The sequence below is a fragment of the Oppia nitens genome, unplaced genomic scaffold, assembly GCF_028296485.1.
Source record: "Oppia nitens isolate AA-2021 unplaced genomic scaffold, nextdenovo-longstitch-racon4-pilon3 scaffold6_pilon_pilon_pilon, whole genome shotgun sequence".
In the NCBI taxonomy this organism is placed as follows: domain Eukaryota; kingdom Metazoa; phylum Arthropoda; class Arachnida; order Sarcoptiformes; family Oppiidae; genus Oppia; species Oppia nitens.
In genome coordinates this window covers 2,534,423-2,552,500 of record NW_026533250.1, presented here as the reverse complement: position 1 = coordinate 2,552,500, position 18,078 = coordinate 2,534,423, and the positions used below count along the sequence as shown (strand labels likewise).

General features: G+C 29.4%; 1 protein-coding gene across 3 annotated transcripts in view; it reads left to right on the top strand.

Moving 5' to 3' along the window:
• LOC128962118 (zinc finger homeobox protein 4-like) overlaps nucleotides 1–18,078 on the top strand; it is a 64,256-nt gene that overhangs the window by 42 nt on the left and 46,136 nt on the right. The window contains exon 1 of one of the 3 annotated variants that reach the window (XM_054308463.1): nucleotides 1–9. This exon is cut by the window's left edge and continues 42 nt beyond it. The gene's annotated coding sequence lies outside the window, so the exon portion shown is untranslated. Of the gene's footprint in view, nucleotides 10–3,151; nucleotides 3,197–17,259; nucleotides 17,353–18,078 lie in introns of those variants that run through there. The other 2 variants (XM_054308464.1, XM_054308462.1) reach the window with 2 other exon arrangements.

The following is an 18,078-nucleotide window of genomic DNA, read 5'->3' as shown; positions in this document are numbered from 1 at the left end:
TGAAAAAAGGTAATAATATTTTTCATTGATTTTTATGTTTAACAAACATTATATAAGTAATACATAGAGTATGAGATAAGGCGATGAAATGCTGTCTCTAAGAGTCACACAATTTTTGCAGTTTTTATCTCATTTGCTTGTTTTGCCGATTTAGTTATATTCAGTACTACAAACTGTTTGAAAGTATGTCTGCCGACTCCCCCGCTCTTGCCTACCACTCATTCAGATCACAACATTAYACACACACACACACACACACACACACACACACACACACACTTTTCATCCTCACTCAAAAGAGTAGATCCCTGAGTGATGCGTTGATGTATTCTTTCAGTGCTCTCTCTCTCTCTCTCTCTCTCTCTCTCTCTCTCTCTCTCTCTCTCTCTCTCTCTTCTTTCCCATCCCTCAGTTCATGTGTGTCATATTTTAGTAGCTATGTATAAAATGCAATGCTATGCCATAGTTATGCTAAAATACCATATTAGAGCTGAGGGAGCTTTATTCCATTGCCAGCACTACTACTACTACTACTACTACTACTACTACTACTACTACTACTACTACTACCAGTGCCATCACATAACGAATACATATTTGTATGTTTATATAACAGGCATAAAGTCTGTCAATGACTTTGGGTTCACTCCATGTGTTTCTCACTTTATGTTTCCATAAGAATATTGTTTTCTCAATCACTTGTAGACAAAGCCATTGATTTTTTCATATCCTTCAACACTATTACTAAACTGTGAAAATCTTTTGATAATTTGTTTGCATTTATATAGTAAAACCTGAATTTGTATTATCTTTATATTGTATATACTGAACGATATGTTTATCAATTTTGTAACAAAATGATATTCAATAGACTGTCTAAGTTGTATACATACTGTATTTCTATCAATATTTACTACATTACTGATTATATAACTGGCAGTGAAGTCAAAGCAATGCCATTGAATGTGTATATAATGGTAACACCCGACGCACTGGTAGTTTATGCATTGCACAGCTATTTAAGCGCTCCATTTGACATATGATGGCCATTGCATTGCATTGCTTTGTGGTCACAGACTGTGTGTCACTACTAAGGAATCAAATGCTTTACAAATAACTCATTCAGTATTACGATAACACATTGCCATCAATGAAAACCATACAAACCATACTCATTACTGCTGTACTTATTTATCACATACACACACACATGCACTCACTCAGTCACTCACACACATACACACACACACACAGAGACACTCACTCACTCACTCACTCACTCACTCACTCACTCACTCACTCACTCACTCACTTGCTTGCATTAACACACACTTATAGCCCTAATGGTCATCATAATAGATAGCGAAAGAAATAAGTGTCAAAAATATAAATCAGTTTTCAAATAATTTTTATTAAGTTAGATGTTTGCTATAATAAAAAAATTAATATATAATAAAAATATTTAATTAATGATTTTCACTATCATTTTGTTAAATTTGTATACCAGGTGTGTTAGCGTGCATTTATGTATTTACTTTTTTTAAAATGTAAAACATGATTTCACATTTGTACTGTACATATCTTATCATTTGAAGTGGCAATTTTGATATACTGTACATAACATACTAAATATTACTGTATATTCTTATTTGAATGTTATAAAATTGTATACAAATTTATATTTAAATAAAATACAAAAAAGCAATTCAATGATAACATAAAATAAATATTTATAGATAAATAATGCTGTAAAGAAAAGTAACATTTGTAGCTACATTTGTAACTTACAAATAAATTGTACTTACGAGAGAGTAGTTAACAATTTACCTTAACGTTAGATGTGCTAAAGTATAAATAAATTTATATAATTTTAAAGTCACACAATTACCCATTAATATTTTACAGTATATAAGTTATATCACTACAGAAATTGATAGATTTATAAAAAAATATTAAGAGTTAGAGATAGAAAAATTAGACAAATTTTTACTACAGTATATTTATTACATTAATCACACATTCATTGATTTAATATAAAATACTAAAAATAATTTGATCTAAATTTTGCAAAAATATAATATAAGTATTATAAATGAATGAATGAATCCATATGTGTATCATATTGATGATTATTGTGTTGTTGTTATCGGTGGTATATTAGACTTGTACTGGTTGTGACATTGGGATAAATCTCAAAAAACAATTGATTGTATATTGGATGCTGTTTTTAAGCTGACAGGTATAATATTGTGAATGTACGTATGGCATACCTGAGCCATAGACATGTGATATCAGTGTTATCCCTAGTGATCCCCTGTATGTGTTTATTCCCCATTCAAGTTGATGTTCCGTCCTTTGAATTGTATTCCCCTCTAATCTAAAATCACTTTCAATTGAGTTGAATTGAGATTTCCCCCACTTTTTGGTGTATATCAAGAATAGTGTATATCAGTGTTGACGGTTGTGTTTATTTATTGGTAGCTCCTCCTCGAAGCCCCGTCTCAGTTGTGCCCTAACTGGCAGTTCTGTAAGTTTGGTTAAGGCATAGCAGTGCTGGTTGTAGTCGATGCCGTAGTATATGCGTGATATGCACCGGCACTGGTTGCCATTCATGCATGATATGTGTCTGTATAAACCATACAATAAGTGTGTGTATGTCAAGACTCACTGACTCTGTGTTATAAACTGTATGTGCTTTCAATGCAGACTACTATTTGAAAACATATATATTTCTGTTAATAACATCAATATACACACATAGATCACATCCCAAAAATTAGTGATAGTCTATAACTACATCAACCATCACATCCCATTCCCCATTGAAAACTTATAATCCAAGTTTTGGACTATTATCACAACTCACTTATTTATAATCATTTTGTTTGTCAACATTATTAACAACAAACATAATAATAATAATAATAACTTTAAAATTTGTATTCAATTCACAGAATAAATAAGTTTGTCATTGCTTACAATTAAACAACAAATTACTGACAAAACTTTTTTCAAAAATAATAATTTTGATGTCATTAATAGTGTCAAAAAAAGTTTTATCCACTGTTAATATTTTTAGTGTTATTTTTATGTCAATATATATTTAATATATATTTCTAAATATAAGTTATTTTATTAGCAAAAACTTATTTGTTGTGGATTATTAATTGTCATGTTTTAGGACATAAATTATTGGGTAAGTGTCTCATAACTAACTGATTATATTTAGTAGTTTTGTCCCTTCACTTAGCTGTCACTCTCTGTCTATGTGTTGTTATTCAATGATGTTTTGAAACACATGAAACACTCATGAAATAAGTTATAACTATTTACTTTTATCTCTCTCTCTCTCTCTCTCTCTCTCTCTCTCTCTCTCTCTCTCTCTCTCTCTCTCTCTTACTCTGGTAATACACTTTCCCAACAAATTAAAGTGCAATTCAATGAGTGAACCATAAAATAAATAAATATACAAATTTTACCAAAACTACATTATGATGTAGTGTGTGTGGCCGATCCCAACTACCAGTGCAAGGCTAGCAATATATTTTTGCTACTAACAAGAACTCATGTGTGTTTATTTTATAGCCATTGGCATTATATTTCTAGATATTGTCATTGATTTTCCCTAATTTTTGCCGTTAACTCAAAGTATTTATTTTCGTTATTAGTTTGTGATTTAGTTATGCAAAATGTTAATGTATTGGTCGGTCATTGTTATTATATATTACAATTGGCAAAATAGGTGATACATACAGGTGTAGGTAAATAAATGAATAGATTGAGTGACTGAATGATTAAATGAAAGAAGAGAGAGAGAGAGAGAGAGAGAGAGAGAGAGAGAGAGAGAGAGAGAGATGAGAGAGAGAGATGAGAAATAGGAAAGATTAAAGAGACAAATGTGTTCAACACTTTAAGTATCACAAGTATAACAACGATAGTGTGTATCCACTGACCCAAGTATTGCACAACAAATAAATATTGTATGCGATATATGATGTGATAGTAAAGTTGATTCAATGGGTTCAGTGATGTTTAACTCTGGTAACACTGAAACTAACTGCAAATGTGTGTTATATTCAACTTCTTGTATGTCTATCCCTCATCTCATGCGCCAAACATTGCACACAATATTTACCAGATTTGTTGTGTGTGTCAGACAACAGATCTACTCTTGCAGTTCACTCACAACACATATTGTCGAAGAGTTTCTCGATTTACTCTTTACTTCTATTTTCTGATATAACTATTAAATTCAATGAATGATTCAATGGATGTACCATTTAGTATATCATGTGATGGTTATCTATTCAAACAAATATTGTTTGTTTAATGTGTTTTGTTGTCCCATCTAAATACAGTATATATCGGTGCCCTCTCTTTCTTTTAGTTTATTGTTTTGAGGAGTTTTGCAATTATGCAAAAAGTTTTTAATTAAAGTAAGTGCAGTTCAGACACAGGTAGATAAAGACAATAGAGTGATGGTGTATATTGTTGTATACGCCGGTGCACTCATTAGATGGCTTGTGATTAGTTGATTGCAGATGAGAGATGGTGTGAGAGTGGCTTATACTGTAAAATGTGTCTCATAATGGAGGCGGGTATCACTTAAATGGCTTTTTTAGTTAATTCAAAGTGCAAAGTGCTGGCCGACCGGCCGGCGCATGTGTCGGCTAAGTGTAGTCACCCTTTGCTGCAATTTAACAAAAGTATAGCCATAGTGTTTAGCATCTCATCGATTGTACGTTAAAATTGTCTTAACATTAAAAAACTGAGAGGAGGTATGCATTGCATTAATGATGTAAATCCGTTTGTAATATCTTATGGTAAGCAAAGGCGCAGAGGCAGAGAGGGAGGACATTGTTTCACACATTCATCCAATAAAATATGTGTCTATTTAATGAATATACTCATTATAATATCTGTTAATTAACATTTTGGCACCTAATAGCATGTCTATGCACATCCTGGCCCTAAACATCAAACTAATTTTAATCATCAAAATTGCCACTAAAAACAACCGGCACTATGCTATGCACTCTACACTCACGTATTATCTCTCAACGGTATCAGAATAGTTACAAATAAATTAAACATTTTTTTTAGATAATAGTTATTATTATTCAGTCAATTGCTCATTAGACACGACTAATAATAATATTAACTATTAATTAGTGTTCAGTCATTGTTTAGTAATAATAATACATATAGTTTTGTAATTAATTAATTAGTTATTACAGTATGTTGAGTAAATTTAATAATTTTTTTATTAGATATACAGTTTTTATTGTGATTTTATTTTATATAATATAATAAAATGATTAAAATTTATTTTATTATTTGTTTTATAAAATATTAGTATAATATATTCTTTTATTTATTTATTCAGTAATGTATCTTAAATTATTTAAAAATTTCTAATTTAATCTATTATTTTTAAATTAGATAATTTTAATTTATTTTGTTATTTTAAGAATATATTTGTTGTCAATTTATCACAATTTTAAAACTATATTTGCTTTACATTGTATATATTGTATTTATATAATAGAATTATACTGTATATAATATTACATGGATTATTTTTATGTATATATATATACAGTATTAACAATGAATACAAAACAGTATTATTAAAATAAAATATTTACCTAAAAACACTTTAGGTTTATTTTGAATAAATATTCAAATAAAATAGAAATGTTTTATTTGTTAAAATGATATTTAGTTAGCATTTCGTGCTCATTAATTTCAGTGAAATATTATGTAATATACGGTATATTACATATTATATATATATATATATATATATATATATATATATATATATATAATTGTCATTTGAAAGCCAATGTCAAAAATACATTGATATGGTGAACATATCGACATTGTTTATGGCACTCAACACTTGCTTACCTGTGCTCTCACAACACAAATAATATTGAGGAGAACTTTATTACATAAAAGCAATCATTTTATATATAACTTCATAAACCATTGCCATTGATAACAATGACTGCGATAAACATTACGAGAGTCTAACGTGAAAACCATTGCTACAAATAAGAGGCATTCAATAAAAACAAAACAAAAAACATTGACAGACAATGTCTTAGACGTGATCACTACAGACATACATGGATTCAATGAAACATCAAATATCAATAATAGTCTGTATGTGTCAGTTGTTCATAAACTAATGATTCAAATTTCACCACAAATACAAGTTATTTATTTTATCTTATTATTAAATTATAACAATTTTATATTTAAAAACAGACTTTTTTATGAATTAATCAATAATTGTGATTAAAATATGCTTTTGTTATCAGAGAACTGATTGAAAAGCGTTGAGGTTTTGATGCATTAATTGTTATTATCAGTTAATTTTGTATACAAAACACTTGATATGACATTATCTTAATTTACATATGAAATATATGTATAGTGAAAATTAATATTCAATGTCTCAATAAATAGTAAAATGAAAACAAAAACCTTTGTTATATTAATAAAATAAATAAATACCACAAAAACAATTAAATTGATTTGAATTTAGGGATCAAATGTCCAGTGAATTGAATTAAATAAAAGAGACTCACATATAATATAAAGATATTATTAGTAGTACAGTAGATATATAATGTATTTATAGAGAATATCATACAATGTATTGTGTTAGCGGTAATGTTGGTCTCATTTAATGTTAGAGTCGGTCCCAAAATCTCCCTGTGCTTTGTTAATGAGTCAGCAAATTTAATTGTCCTAATTAGGTCTGACTCTCTTTTCATTAGTACGGGCATTATATTAGGTTTTGGCAATTTATTTGTTTAGGCTAACTGTGCTCTCACTGCCTCTCTTTCTCTCTCAGTAGTAGTTGGAGTGAGTAAGGGATGGATGGATAGGATTGCTGTTGGAGTGTATAGCGTGTGATGATTGCTAAATGCAATGTCGCAGCTGTATTGAAGTGCCAACACTATTAATACACTGTTAGCCATACAGTTTATAGCCATATAACTAATATAACCATAACTACTGCCAAAACTGTATTATTTAATATATGAGTCAATAGTTTATATAAAGATATTTCTGGCTTTTGTTATAATATATTAATAACAGAAAATTTTTGGCTTATTTTATATGTATTAACTTAGCTTTTGTTTGTTAGTTATCATCATTAATGCACATTTCCAGTTGATTCAGGTGCTCAACAAAACAAATATTAACAACAAAAATGAATTAATATTTAGATTTCTTTTATTTTATAGCAATTTCTCTACATTTAAATTAATTTCAATACAACAAAAACTAACAAAAATTTATTTTAAATATATGAATGTTTATTAAAAACCCAACACATAATACAGTATATGTAAAGCACTATATAATTTATATCAAAGTAAGGCATTAAAGCAATAATTTTAATGAACTTTATTTATTATGCATACATTTGATAAATTATAAATGTTTTTTAAATAAGCCTATGAACAGGTATAACACGTGCTTACGCTAGCGATACACCACCTGCAGGGCTGACCCGGATTAGGACATAACATAAGTTTACATTTTTAAAGGCAATCATCTCTTTGCTGTCGCTTTCTATCTTTGTCTGTCTCAACACCCGATTAATTGAAAAGCAATATCAATAAAACTTTATGATTGTTGCCTCAAATTGTGTGCACTATTTTTTGTTATTACCCATGAATGTCATCAAAAGATTGACGATTTGATATTAGATATGAATGATTGCTGAATAAGAAATAAAATTAAGATAAACTTATATTAAATAAGAGACTGATAGCCGACCAAAAAAACATGTATTATAATATCAGTGCCGTATAAATGTTGTATATATGACTAAAAACTGTATTCAAGTACTATAAGTTATATATTCTATATATACGTATACACTGTATATACAATATTCATGAATAAATAATATCAAATGATTCATTTAGTGATGATTTTGATGAGTTTGAGTCATATGTGGTATTTATGAGAAGCAATATATAATGGTGTGGGACTGGTGTCCGGCTTCAGGAACAAACAGTAGAGTAGTGGTGACTGACCTAATTGATGCTTAAATTGATGTGCAATGCATTTGCGGCTATTGTGTGGACAACGCTCTACATTTTGCGCTGTGTTTTGTGCCTCCAATTCATTGATTAGTTTTGAGCTCTCAGTCAAACACTAGGCGTTATATATACTGAAAACATCGACTCATTTCTTGAAGTCAATCTTTAATAGGGATCGATATTATTGTACTTTTTTGAAGCAAATATGTGCTCAAAATAGATAAGGTGTCAAATCAGCCAACAATGAGTTATTTTAAAACATGTCTTTCTTTTCCCCAAAATTTCATAGATTTTTATATTTTTATTATTAAAATTAATTGTTTTGTTTTTCACATACATTATCAAGAATATCATAAGTTTTATTAGCAATTTATTTTACTTTATATTATGTTAGACTGTATATACTGTATGTTATATGTTATATATAAATCATTGTTTGTTAATATATATCATATTATATATATGATTGCAATAATTACTGTGTGCTTTCATTGCACTAATAATTAAGTTTGTGATTAATTTTCATTTTATGCCTCACTTTTTGAAAATGGCTTTTTGTTGGGCTAACATAAAATAATACATCAATAAATATAATGAACATTTAACATACATATATAGTACAAACCGTGCTACTGGTGTACTTAATTATAAGTGTACCGTATTATAGCATTTGTAAATTTTTTATATAAACTATTTAATATATGATGAATATTAGCCTTAATTAAGTGTTGCCACAAAATTGGTGTTGCCTTTTGAACATTTATTAATCAAAAAGATGTCATATTTTTCAAAATCATGTTTTGTTTTTTTTTTAAATATAATCGATTAGAAGAAAAAAGAGGGAGAGATATAAAATATATTGAGACCATTGACACCATCTCAACATAATTAGAATTATATAAAAATTATTTATTAATTATACAAAATTTTTAAATGATAATAAAGTGTTAAGATCGTTTTAAATATGTGAATTTATTTATTTTTAAAAATGTAATGAAATAATGATTTGTATATTTGTTTTACTGACACCATTACTGAGATGTCCAACAAAATACCTGATCAGTGATTACTACAAATTCAATACCAATATATACAGTATATACCGTATAAATACAGTATATGTCAATAAATATCAATGAATATGTATGTGTGCCACGCAATGGTTATGGCCTCTGGCTTTTACAATGGTTATGTGTTATGGCATAAGAAATGGATGAAAATTGTTATAAACCTGTTGTTGTTGTTGTTAGGTACCAGTGCTTCGGCATTAATACATCACATAAATAGATGGTAACCTTCCGGGCTATTGATACTTTTTTTGCAACGATTGAGAAAATTGTTATATACCTAATATACCATATTTTTGTTGGTATTCCTCATCACATATAAAACTGGTTCCTTTAGGTCCTCCCACACGAACTTACAATTTTGCCAGTGATTGACGTGTGTGTCTGTCTCTGAACACAATCATAGGTAACTAAGACTAAAAATCAAATACAGGTAAACAGGCTCTGAATCTCCAACACTATTACAATACGAACTCTCTCTTTCTGTCGGTCTAACTATCTATCCCTCACAGGTAAAGGGGGTCTCACTCTCAGTTGGAGTTTAGATTTGAATTATTTAGTAAGGTTTGGGAATCATCACCACTGGAGGTGCGCTTCCAATTCAATACATTTGCAATACAAATGCACTCAAATTTTTAAGAAACAAAAATTCATAGTAAGGGGAGTGCAACCAATGATAAGGGGGTAGTGGTGGTGGTAGAAGTGGCAGTGTTGCCATTGAATGCTAGTTTGGGCACAACATCACCAGTCACTAGACATGCTATGTTATGTCAGGCATCCCTTATACGCGTCTTATACTTTAACTATAGCCCTCATCGATCATTTGGACGTCAGATTGCGTTTATATTGTATATCTTAAAACAAATATGTGTGCAAATAATATAACATTAGCTCTGAGCTCAGTCACAGCACTGACACAACACACACATACATATAGCATATATAAACTATATATATATTAATACATTGGGATACGTGTATATTGTATTTCACAGAGTAATACATAAATACAACTTAGTATAAGTGAGAAGACGATTGCTTAAGGCATTGAAGTTGTTTTACTAAATAGTTGTCTGCAATAAAACTCATGTCTAAGATAGTCGAGTCTCTGCCACAAGAATAACCTTAACTGCCATTTCTTCTTGTTTTTTGTATATCTTCTTCATGTGCTTCTCCTTCTCGTTAAAGGTGGAGGAGTGCTAAGGGGTGTATTAGGCCAACAACATGGCCACTATGGCACAGCCACCTTCTTTACCGCCCATTTTTTACACAATTTGATTAATGTTTTTTGCTTCATTTGATTTTATATGCGATGCCATGGGCTGTAAGTGCCGACACGGGTATACGATTGCCTTTTTATTTTTGAACCTCAATATACTGCTTAACCACTTTGTCTTTCCTCTCCTAATACATACACAAACACTCTCTCACTCAACCTTTTAACCAAAAGCTTACTTTTATATGACTCTTGTTTTTGACTCACGTTTTGATATATCATATATGCTTTGCGCTACAGTTTATCTTTTTCTTAAGCCATCGCCAAAGTAACCAAATCTGGTATCATATTTAGACCATGAATACAGCCCCTCCACCACCAACACCATTACCACCAGCACAAGTACCACAACCATTCACACCTGTACTCTACTACTCCTCCAATTCACGAATTTAGCTACCATTCCCTTACATTCTCTTTCACTATATTTGACTTTCAGTACAAAATTTATTGTTTGGTACTTTATAACAAACTTCAACTCATTTTTCAATTTATGTATTGCTTCCGGAATTTAAGCGTTTATTTCATTACCCATATGTTATGTATTTAATCTCTATTTTTATAGGTTTTACCTTTAAATGTGTTAATTTTTTAATTAATTAATTAATTAATTATTATCTTTTAATTAATTAAATTTATATAAATTTAATCAATTATTTTTTATTGAACAAAAAACCAATAATGAATGATTGTGTGTTTTATAAATTATATACTGAAAATATTTTTTATATACTATACCTGAGTATTGTGTATGTGTTATAAAGTGAATGTAGTGTCACTTATATTGAATACTTTGTTTGTTTATGTTTTTTGTGTAAATATTTTTCTATTTATACAGAATATTTAAAAACAGAAAAATTTTATATTAATTTTATGTGAACAGTGCTGTGAATTAAAATTTGCAGAGATATTATCGCAATAACTTTTGATGTATTATTTTTATTATTGAAATTGAATTGAATTCATTAATTTAACTCTGAATTTTATCATATAAAAAGTAAATTTCAATTACGACTTATAAATGGTACTGTATTTTTCAGTCAATAGCTAAATATACTGAATATGTTTGAATTTTATAGATTTTATTTTTTCTAATACAGTATAATATTAATAATATATTAGAATAATTGTAATAAAATAAATTAATAAAAATGATTTTATGGATGAGATATAGATTGTATAACAATTGAATGTACAAAATGTTTGTGTCAGTGAAATGAAGTGTCGCTCAAAAATTGAAGTGAACTTCAAATGAATAAATACTTTCTCTTTATTTCTTTCATTTGATTTAAACACATTAAATGAGATCTTAATTTGCGGATACATTTGATGCAAATGAAAGAAGAGAGAAACGTTTCCTGCGTTTCAAAGAGGAAGCCATCACTTCATTCATTCACTCATTTGATGTTCAAAAAGAGCTTTATTTTTTCAAAGTCCCAAACGATTGTAATGATAGTTAACATATTCAACACATTCAACATATTCAGTGACAATTAAGCATTTTTTGCTCACTATCTCTCTCTTTCTCTCTCTCGCCCTAACACTCACCCCAAGGATATGGCTGTTTCTGGCGTTGAGAGACACAAACAGAGTGTTGAAAGTTTTAATACTAAAAAAAGTGTTGCAAAAACTAAAGACACTGATGTGTGCCTAACTGTTAGCCTTCTCTAAACTAAGACATTGTCTGTTATATAATACACAAAACACATAACAGTGTAGTCTATCTATAAATTTAGTCAGAGAATAGGCAAAGCAAATATTGGCTGTGCTTTCAGTAGTGATGAAAAAAGTGCACTAAATCCTGATTAAAGCAATCATTGGGAGACTCGGCGTCACTAAAATAAGATTGTATTAACTTTGCATTAAATATTTCATTCATTCACTCATTCCTTTAGTTTAGTTCAATCTTTTATAGCTATCATCTCTATGAGTATCAAAATGTTTAATAAAAATAGGCAGAAATTAAAAAAATCATTAAAATATAAATTACAAGTTATTCAGTTGCTATTCAATGTTAATACTGATGGGCGCTATTATATAGTCATACATTGACTGATGATATACTTAATTAATGCTTAATTATTATTACAAAATATTATATAATGCATCATAAAATGTTAGTCACATTTATATTTTGATGTAATTTAAGTCATCATTTATGTTATCAAAAAAAAAATCAAATAACTTTTATACCGTATATTTCATATCTTTTATTTAAAAAAAGTATCAAAAATTTTATTAGCAATGAATTAAATGCATTTGTAATATAATCATAAAAATAAGAAAATGAATTTTAAAGGCACTGCCGGTTATGTAATAATATGTGAATATAAAGGCATTTGAAGGCAACAGTAAAGGCACTGATAATAATAATAATAGGCTAAGAATTACCAGAATTACTGATTTATATGTGGCTCTAAATATTATTCAACAGCAATACCCCTATTCTTATGTTACAGATTTGTGACACAACACATACATACATACATATATACATACATACACTACTCACAAACACACTCACATATACACACTAACTTACACTCACTCACACACACACACACACACACAAACTCATACATACACACTAACTCACACTAACTCACACTCACTCACTCACTCACTCACTCACTCACTCACTCACTCACTCACTCACTCACTCACTCACTCTCTCTCTCTCTCTCTCTCTCACACACACACACACACACACACACACACACACACAACAAGATTTGTAGTTAAATAAGTTAAGCGAATAACACATATGAGAGTAAAGAGTCAAATGAAAAGAATTTGTAAGAAGAGAGAGAAAAGAAATGAATCGATAGTTAGTAAAGAAGTACTACTATTAAGCAATAATATAATAGAAAATGAAGAAAATAGCAGTGAATTGCATAACTATTTTCCCCACAGTTTGCTGTTCCCTATCAATCGTTTCATTCATTCATTCATTGACTCATTTTTTCAGTGCATTAAATATTAGCAAACGAAACGATGAAACCATTTCTTTCTTAAACTCGAGTATTACACACAACACAGACATACAAACACATACAGAGATGTAGAGAAACTTATAAACAGAGAAAATAAAAATACCTTTTTTTCTGACCACCCCTTAGCATAACTTACAGTGCCCTCAATAGACGTGACTTCAGTCTAATGGTTAACTAACAGTGAGAAATGTATTGCATGTTCAGTGAATTATTTGTTTGATATGAAACCAGAAATAGCTGTCTATCTGTAAAACTCAGTCCTAGTCTATCCCTAGTTTACCGCCAAATATATATTAAAGCAGTGGTTTTATCTTTTGTTTAATATTAAAGGCAAAGAGGCTGTAATACAGGCTGTATTCATAACTGTATATATATATATATATATATATATAGTAACTATGAGATCCCTACAAGCAGTGCCATATGAAAGAAAAATAATATAAAAATATGAATATTAGGAAAAACTGTTGTTCCTGTTATGTTTTTTTCAATGTCTATCCCAATATCCCAATCCCCTCAATGAATGCATGTTTAATGGTTTGCCTTTTGCTGTGTTGTTCTCTTGTGTTAAAAGTTTTCATTTAATATTTATTCTCGACTTCACATTATATTTCAATGTTTGTCAAAAAAAATCGTGAAAAACACACCATTCATTGAAAATAGTTAAACATTTTTCAGACAGTGATTCGTATTTGAATTATTGACATTTTTGTTGCTTAAAAGACAGACACAAAATAAAGTCTCAGTTGAAACCTTATCCTAGGCTTCTGTTGTTTAATATATTATAAACAGAGTTAAGTTTGAAGATCTTCTAGAGATCCGTACATATATTGGTACAGATGGTCACCATTTCTGATAACAATAGAAGACAGGAGAAAAAGGAGAGAACAAATTGAATAGATTTTTCAAAAAGAAAGACATTGAGAGAGAAAGAGAGGACTGTTTGATATTATTGAGAGAAAATATGCTAATGAGAAACCTATGCATAGGTTAGGGTTCAATGCATTGCTGTTTTTCAAGAGATTAAGAGAAAAATATTTGCGACTAAACTCCTCTTTATGTATGTAATGTAACGCTTAATAATTTGTGCCATAAAAAACTTGGAGCCTATTATACAATGAAAGCATCCATTTTGAATCTCTTTCTCACTTTTCATTTGATTAAGTGATGCAAAAATATGTAATTTTTCTGCTCTCTTATTATATTATATTATAATACTTTATATTATACTTACAATTTTCTCTATAATATAAATCTTTATTGTTTATTATTAAAAAAAGTAAAGTAAAGATTTTAGTGAATATTTTTTAAAAGATGTGTATTTTATTAGCAATTTATACATAATATTAAAAGATGATGTCTTTTATTACATTATATCAATAACTATATAAAAATATATATATTGAAAAATTTTATATCAAATGAATACATTTATTGGCTTATCTATTGAACAAACAACACAATAGTTGATCATATGTTGAGCTCACTTGTAATTTAGTTTTATATATAAGTATACAATATATACAGTATATGTACTGCATAGATGGTGTGCCCAGTTTACACCTAACCTCCTCACACCTGGTCACTCAAGTACTGCATATTTACTTTCAAAAACTAAAGAACTTACAAATAAAAGACTTTTCATTTATTATCTCTCTTTCTCTTTCTTTCTCTTTTCACTCTTCTTTCTCTTTCAACTTCTCTCTCTCTCTCTCTCTCTCTCTCTCCTTAATATATATATATACAGTATATTCATTGACTGCTTTTATTTTCCCAAAGTCTTATATTTCTCAGACAATGAGCCCTAAAAACCAATGGTCCCTAAGTTTGGGTCAATTTTGTTCTCATAATGAAAATACAATTCTCTCACTATTTTCTCTGTAATTGTTATGTTTAAAAAATTGGCTAAAATATGTGCACTTGTTTTGAGTATTTGACAAAAAACTTGGTCTCTATTGTGTGTATATATATATATATATATATATATATATATATATATATGTTTGTGTGTGTGCACTGTATAAGCCATGATGTGTTGAACACTTATATTATTGACCACCGCTTGCAGGGAGAGAGAAATGACTCTCTCTCTCTCTCTCTCTCTTTCTTTCTTTCTTTTCTTTCTTTCTCATTGAGTGAATCTATCCCTCTATCTGTCTCTCTCTCCCTTAATAACCATTTTTCGATTTTAAAGCCAATCATTACTATTAAAAAAGAAATTCCATTTAAATTCGTGGCAAACATTCTTTAATTTTAGACTAAAATTTAAAGTATATTATATTATAAAGACTCACTATTTAGTATTAGTAGTGAGTCTAATGACTTTTGGTTCACTAAATTTAATAATAATTGTTAAGCAAAAGATCCGGGTTTTCATGAAATAAACAGAAAAAAACATTTTTTTGATCGACTCTTCAATTGAAAGCAAAGAATCAATTAAAACGAGACCATTGCTTAACATAAAGTATTAGTTCAATCCTTAACTGATTGACGCGTTTTTAATGTTTATAAGTCCTCTCTCTCTCTCTCTCTCTCTCTCTCTCTCTCTCTAACACACACACACACAATATACACATGGTTTGATGTATTAAATTTCAAATATTTTATAACTTTATAGATTAAATTTCACTTCTATATCTTTTTAATAGATTTTTTGTTTTAATTGATATTAAGTTCAAGTCTCACACATCTCTCGTAACTCAAAGGTTTGGCAATTGGAGAGTAAGAGACGTTGTGTCCAAATATTTTGTGATAAATTATTTTTAATACAGTTAGTGTGATCATCATTTAGTGATATATATATAACAGTTTTATTGTAATGATATTTGATTAAAAAATTTTAAAGTATATAATTGATTTATCCATATCATCGACATTAATAAATGGTATTAAAAAATCACAAAGTGTTGAATAAATAAAGAGTTTGCGCGATGGAAATAAAGATTTTTTACTTATATATATATATATATATGAGTTTTATGTGTTGTTATGTATGAGCTCTGGTAATAATTGTAGTGATGGGTAGGATTGAGAGCTGGGCTTCTTATAGTTAAATTTATTATTTCGCTTCTCATACATAGGCTTTTGATGAGATGACAGTGTTTTGTTGGATCGATATATTGTTTGTGAATAATAGTGATGGAGTATAGATGGCTGCTTATGATTGCTTACCAACAGTTAGGTGTGAGACTCGGGTATACAGTGTGTCTTCACTTACTCTGGTATTCAGTGATATAGCTATCGGTGCGGACACGCGTGCGCTTACATCTCTATGAGAGTCATAACGCGTTAGTTTCGGTGCATATGCGAGATGTGTTGAGGAGAGTCAACGGCATTAGAGGACGTGATTGAACTGATCGAGAGTTTAGTTGAGTTAGGCTGAGCTCAGAGACAAGCATTACCAGCTTTGGCACAAGCATTCAATTTTTCAATGCTCAATCTCTATGTGTAATGCTACCAGTGCTCAACACATATGATATACATTGCACATGCAGTCAATGATCATTTTTGCAATGAGTTAGTGAGTTACCATCACATCATATGCAGATGCCGTCTATTGTAATGTAATATATAGTTTGTATGTTATGTATGCCGTGTCTCTCACTGTCAACACTAGTATCGGCCCGTAAAGGCTTATGTATATGAACTTCAAAGTGCGGCCTTAACTTTAGTCCTAACTCAACAAAACAGTTCACTAAATATTTAAGAGTTATATTTATTAATCTTTACTACTAATTAATATATAAAAGTGTGAACACTATATCCAAAAGTTCCTATCAATCGCTCTCAACATTTAATATTCAAATTAAGTATTAAATAAGTATTTTGTGTAACGAGTGATGCCTAAGAAAAGTTCCTCAACTCTTGTATTACTAAAATCATTCAAATTATAATTCAATTGATATCATCTCTGACCACTCATTTGTCCTGAGCTATCACTTAAGGTAAGCTTACTTTTAGTTGTTTTAAAAAACACAACACAAGCATACCGTCACTATAAATGTGTGCTCTGTTTGCTATAAACCTCTCTCTCTCTTTCAAATATATATACATTAGTTGTAAAATCATTACTTGAATTAGTATTTTAATTGTTGAGCCCAAACATAGTAAATGTAAGCCCAAGACACCAGTTGTGTGTATTGTATCAAATAATTTAAACCACAAGTTATACATTGAGTGTTGTATCTGTAATTAAAGTGAAGACCCCATCAAATGCATTCATTCATTGCTTATTCATAATACCATTCATTGCCTCAATTGTCTCAAGTTTTTAAGCTTCAAATAACATAACATTTTTGATTCATTGAATTCATCTCTTTCTCTGTAATGTCTATTGTTTGAAACATTCATTACACTCACCCCTCAATTGTATTGTTTTTTCAATACATCACTCTCTAACACATTAGATAAATATATATAAATACTTTGATAATACCTTTAGCAGTGGCACAGGCAGCCAAACGACAAGGTTGTAATCAATGTGTAATTGAAGGCCCAATAAAATGTTGGCCGCAATCGGATTGGATGTCGAGTTTGAATTGAACTTAAATTAATTACTAAATGCAGATATCCTTGAGTTGGGCGGACTTTCACTACTATTATTATTCATTAAAAAATCATTTAAAAATTTATTAACTTTTTTTTCATTCAAACTTAGTATGTATTTGTCT